Source organism: Populus euphratica, unplaced genomic scaffold, assembly GCF_000495115.2.
Source record: "Populus euphratica unplaced genomic scaffold, PopEup_1.0 scaffold208.1, whole genome shotgun sequence".
Taxonomy (NCBI): Eukaryota; Viridiplantae; Streptophyta; class Magnoliopsida; order Malpighiales; family Salicaceae; genus Populus; species Populus euphratica.
The window spans coordinates 84,975-90,974 of record NW_011500091.1 but is presented as its reverse complement, the minus strand read 5'-3'; positions in this window follow the sequence as shown (position 1 = coordinate 90,974).

The window sequence follows — 6,000 nt, the reverse complement described above, 5'->3', positions numbered from 1 at the left end:
TAGTAGTAGTAGTAGTAGTAGTAGTAGTAGTAGTAGTAGTAGTAGTAGTAGTAGTAGTAGTAGTAGTAGTAGTAGTAGTAGTAGTAGTAGTAGTAGTAGTAGTAGTAGTAGTAGTAGTAGTAGTAGTAGTAGTAGTAGTAGTAGTAGTAGTAGTAGTAGTAGTAGTAGTAGTAGTAGTAGTAATAATAATAATAATAAAGAAAGAGAAGAAGAAGAAGATGATGAGAACTTTGAGATGGAATATTAATGTAACGATTAAACAATGATAATAACAAATGTCAAGGTTAGAGGTTCCACTAATGGTATATCAAACAAGTATAGTATAAACTCTTATTATTGAATTGGAAACCACACACAAAGGAGGTTCCAATCAGATTATATATTGTTAACATGATTACATTAGTCATCTTATTCAATTAATGCTAATACTTGTAAATCTCGTCAAGCATTCATGATTATAACTTATGTTAACAACAAATCAAGTTCCTTTCATAGCTCAGGTGTCGGTTATACCATACATTATGGGCTATGAAAGTGCCAAGCATTTGTTGTACCAAGTGTTATACAACATAAATCAAGATTAGTCATTTAACAAGCAAAGTATTAAAGAGTGAACAAGATAGCAAATATAAAACATGTTAGTATCAAACATTAAAGTCCATATTAAGTTTACATTATACTTATTCTTACACCATTAGTGTAACCTTTTCACCTTGACATAATTAACTTAGCTAGACATAATGAAAGAAAGCAAAATAGATAAACAAAATAAGAACATAAAAGTTAACTAAGTAAAGGAAAGGAAATGAAAGGCATAAACTTAATATTAATGAAAACAAAGCATAAAAAATACAAAGAGAGAAAGGAAGAGCATGATCTTGATCTGAACACCAAGATGCCTAAATGCATGGCAAATGCCTCCTTTTATAGGCCAAAAATGGGAACTATTGATTTGATGACTAATTGATAAGTGGGTGACCAACTTTTGACTTGGTGACAATCCTTATCTTCTCTTGTCTGCCCAAAACGTCATTGATAACGTCAAAACTGGAGCCAGTTGCAAACATGAAAGTTGTAGGCAATTGTCTCAGCTTTCTTGTGTAAAAACTTCAGCTCATTTGGACTTCTAGAACTCTAGATATGGCCAAAATACCGAACAGTGCTCGGGCTGGAAGACAGATTCGGGCTTCTTTGTTGTTGCTACAATTTGGACTTGATAATGGCCTTTTTAGATCTTGGGCTCCATATGAAAGTTGTAGGCCTATGTCTTACCTTTCCATCCATATAAATTTGACCTAAATCTGAGATATATAGCTCCAGATATGACCCATTTACCGAACAGTGTTCCGGTTTGGATTGCACCGACATCTCTTTTCTATGTTTGGCCATCTCTTTATCCTTGCAATTTAAGTTCTTCAAGTCATCAATCAATCCTTTCATTTATGTGATAGGCCTGCATTAAAAATAGATATTTACCATAAATTATAGGTATCTTATATTATTAGATACATTATTATAAAACATATTTTAGTTAAGGAGTTATTGATACTTCAAGTGCAAAATGATGATATAAAACCATAATAAAAATGCACTTTTAAGTACTAATCACTCAACCATCCTTTTAAGTGCACCTTCGAGCCTTTATTTTCCTTCTTTTTTTTTACTTGGGTAAATCACTCATTACAATGAGACCCTTTCTTTGTATTTTTCCACCTGGGTATGTCACCTATTACAATGAGACCACTTCTAAAAATTAAAAAAATAATAAAAAAAGAAAAAGAAAAAAAGGAAGGGTTTTCACAATTATTCTTCTTTATAAACTTACTATACAAAGTCAAAAGAAAATAAATTTTCTAATGCATTTGCACCGTAAACATTGTAAAGAGGGGGCAACTGTTGTAACCTAATTTTGGCCCATTGGTTTTAATTTAATTTTACAGGGTTTAAAATTTAAAATTAAAAGATCAGAGATTTATTTCAATGAAAAGTGTAATTTGTCAACTTGAGTGAAAACTAGGGACTACAATATGATTTTGTCATTCTATCCTTATCCTCAAGATAATCCTTACCTTCTTTATGATAATCTTTATCTTTAAGGTAATCCTTACTTTCAAGATAATGATAGATATCTGCTTTCGAATTCCATTCTAATTCAAACTTTAAAAAAGAGAATGAGTTTGATTAAGACTTTACTTCTCACATGTGATGAGACTCTTGCACTATAAATATTGATCTCAATGTATAAAGAAGGGAGGGGGAGGATAATTAGAGAGAAACCCTAAAAAAAAGACCCCAAAGGGTGGACAATTGGAGAAAAACCCTATAAAAGAGACCCCTAGAAGAGGTCATTACCAGAAACCTTAAAAGAGAGAAATATAAAAAAGGAAGGGGGTGGCAAACCCTATACTAGTCGTCGCCCCCCTCAACCCCTATTTTTTAACCCAGTCTCCCTCGACTTTGCCTCCAACAACCGCATGTCTAGGTAAATTTTCTTCTTTCCTTGCTAAAATAATTAAATGGCATGCATGCGTGAACCTTTCATGCATGGCTAGGTTAAATCCAACCCAAAAGAAAAAAAAGAGTGGGTCGGGTCTGGGTTTTAGGCCCAACCAACCCAAACTATGTTTACTAAGAGTGTGCATAGCAAAACACCCCCTTATACCTTGGCCATAATTTTTATATCAATTCTAATTTGATATTTAACCAAACAAATTCCTTTTCGATAACAAAAAATTTCAAAAATATTTGAGGCCTTCATTGATTTATTTGTGGCCCCCTCATACTTTATTTTATTTTTTTCTTTGTGTTTTTATTTTTTATAGATCTGCTCAATTTGTGGACTATTACTGTTAAACACAAATATGACATGTAATGTTTTTTTTTTACTTCCACCTTAAAAGGGCAAATAATAATAAAGGATAAACAAGAAAAAAAATGATAGAAAATTTCTTCTTCAAATTTATTTTATGTGAAAATATTCACTGATGTCAAATTTAGGAGTATCGTATTTTTTGAATTTGTATAATATTTACCAACATCAGAGTTGAAAATATTCGTAGGAATTGTTCATTGACACTAGAGTCAGGAACATGAAAGGAAGAATAAAAAAAGAGAAAAAGGAGAACAAATTCTTAGCAATTTTAGACAAAACCAGCAATGCAGCCTACCTTAGGTAGGATCCTTAAGGGGTGATAGCATCTTCCCTTTTGCGCAACCAATCCCGCACCATAGAATCTCTATTGACCAATTAGGGTTTCTAGTGACTATAATACTAGGTGGTGACTCCTTGAATAAGACCTTTTCTCCTAAAATAAGACCTTTTCTCCTAAAATAATAAGATGCTAGATATCTATTCTTTTTTCTAATATATTATATTTTTAATTGGTCGTCGCTATGTCCGGGTGTGACATAGATATTATAGCATGAAGTGCATTTACTCTGTCAAATCATATTTATTCTAAACACCATAGTCATTGATTCTTTCAAAAAGATTTGAAACACTTCTCAAATCTCATTCCACCTTACACAACTATTTACAATCAATGCTATTTAAAAACATATGAAATATTTTTCTTAATTCATCTAGGGTGATGAATCCTCTCATGATTATTTAAAAAAGAGTTCTTTTTTTTATTACTTAAATATCTTCATATAGTTCATGTTATAACAAATATTTTCTCATTCATTACTTTTAATTAGGACAACGTGTAGCAGGATCAAAACATAACAATTCTTATATAAGATAACTTAGTAACCTCAAGTTTAATTATCATTTACATAACCATCACAAGTCTTTCCATAAATGATTAGTAGTTAAAAATTCATTTTTATCAAGGTTTTATATTAGCATTTTACACTTGAAGTATCATCTTATATAGGATATGATACATCACATCAACATCTAAACATAATTTCATAGTTTCCACAACCCTTGCTTCCAGTTCCTGCCATTCTGTATTGGGCATGCCTTTCAGTTGCTTTTCGTATAACGCCTTCACCATGCCTTGTTGCACCAATAGATCCTTCATCCTCCTTCACTATAATCCAAAGTTGCATGATCTTTTAAACTTGATCATGTTGAATTTTGTAGAAGAAATCCCTAACATTGTAGATAGGTTCTGATACTAATTGCTATGAAAAACTTGCAGCAATTATTGATGAATATTGCAAAAGAAGAAAACTAGAAAAAACTAGAAAAAACAAAAGATTTAATGTAGTTCGACAATATGCCTACATCCACAAGAGTAAAAAACTTTTATTTTCACTATATTGAAATAGGGTTACATGATATGTATTTATAGTAAACTCTAAACCGCCCAAGGAATCCTAGTCGTCCGAAGAGCATTAATAATTTTTTTATAATACCCATTTACCGTATCATGGGGGCGTTGCCCCCACAACCCTTAACCTATTAATCTTTGCTAGCAATAAAACAAAAAATAAATCCTAAAGATCCAAATGTCATCATTCTGTTCTGCTTTGCTTACGATCTACTCCACTCCGACATCTTCCTATGAACTGCAAACTATAACAATGTGATAAATAAATAGATATACAATAAACAAACAATATTAACCTTTTAAAAATGTATATATATTAATATTTTAGTAACTTTTTGAATAGATATAGATTTGAATTCATATTTTAGTATTATTATATACTTTGTATTTTTATATAAAAAATATTTTCTTACAAGTGTCTTTAATGATTAAAAAATATATATAATAAGATACAATATAGCTTTTAAATTCTATAATGAAATAAAGCTTTTTCACATTTCGATCTTCTCTTTCTTATTCCATTTCTTTTTTTTTATTGATTTGCTTCTTTCTCATAGTACAATAAATACCCTAAAATCTAGGTTTTTATTTCTGAAGATATTATAATGTGATGTTCTTATTTTGCTAATTAATTGTTTCTTTTTTTATTATTGTCCTAGTTTCAAAAAAAAAAAATTAGTCTTACGATCTCAGTTGCAAATGACTATGAAAGAAAATAAACCTTAGTTTGAAGGAAATGAATGTATATAACAAAACTTTACCACGATTGAATGTTGAATAATGCGCGCGTTTGAAGATTTTAAATACTATGTCAACATATTGTATTAATCCAAATGAAACTTCAGTATTTAATTTCATGTATTTCATTTTGTTTTCTAAAAATAGGTACATGTTTATCTCTTTCTATTTTTTTTAAAAAAAAAACTTTTAAAATATTAAAAGTATCTTTATAAAAGTACAAATTTACACATAATTGATTTCATTTAAAAAGAATCAAGTAAGATAGAGTAGGATATTAAATTGAGTGTGAATTTGATAATGTGTTTAATTACTAATCTTATATAGAATAAATGAATAATAAAAAGATTAATATATAAAGTTGATAAAAAAAAAAACCTTATACCACAAAACTGTCACAATTATTAAAAGATTAATATTATCTTAAATGAAATTTAAACTTGATTATCAAATTCAATAGGATAGTAGTGTCATTAAGATGTAATGGTTATTGAAAATTATGATACTAATAAAATTCAAATTCAACTATAATATTTAATAAAAAAATATCATAATTATAAAACTCGATCTAAGGCTTTATTTGAGAAAAAAAATAAATATATAAAAAAATTTATTGGGACTAACCTTAATTTTGATTAAGTTATCTAAGTTTAACTAGATTAACTTTCTAAGTGATTTAAAATTAAATTGTATTTAGATTTAATCTCATGTTAGTAAGTTACAGGTTGATTAATCATATATAAAAAAATTTATTGGGACTAACCTTGATTTTGACTAAGTTATCTCAGTTTAACTAGGTTAATTTTCTAAGTAATTTAAAATTAAATTGTATTTAGATTAAATCTCATGTTAGTAAGTTACCGGTTGATTAATCGAAATAAGTCAAATTTGATAATTATATATATATAAACTTAATGTTTTTCTAATGATTTTGGTATTAATATATTCTAAAATGCCTAAAAAATCAATTATTTTGAAAAAC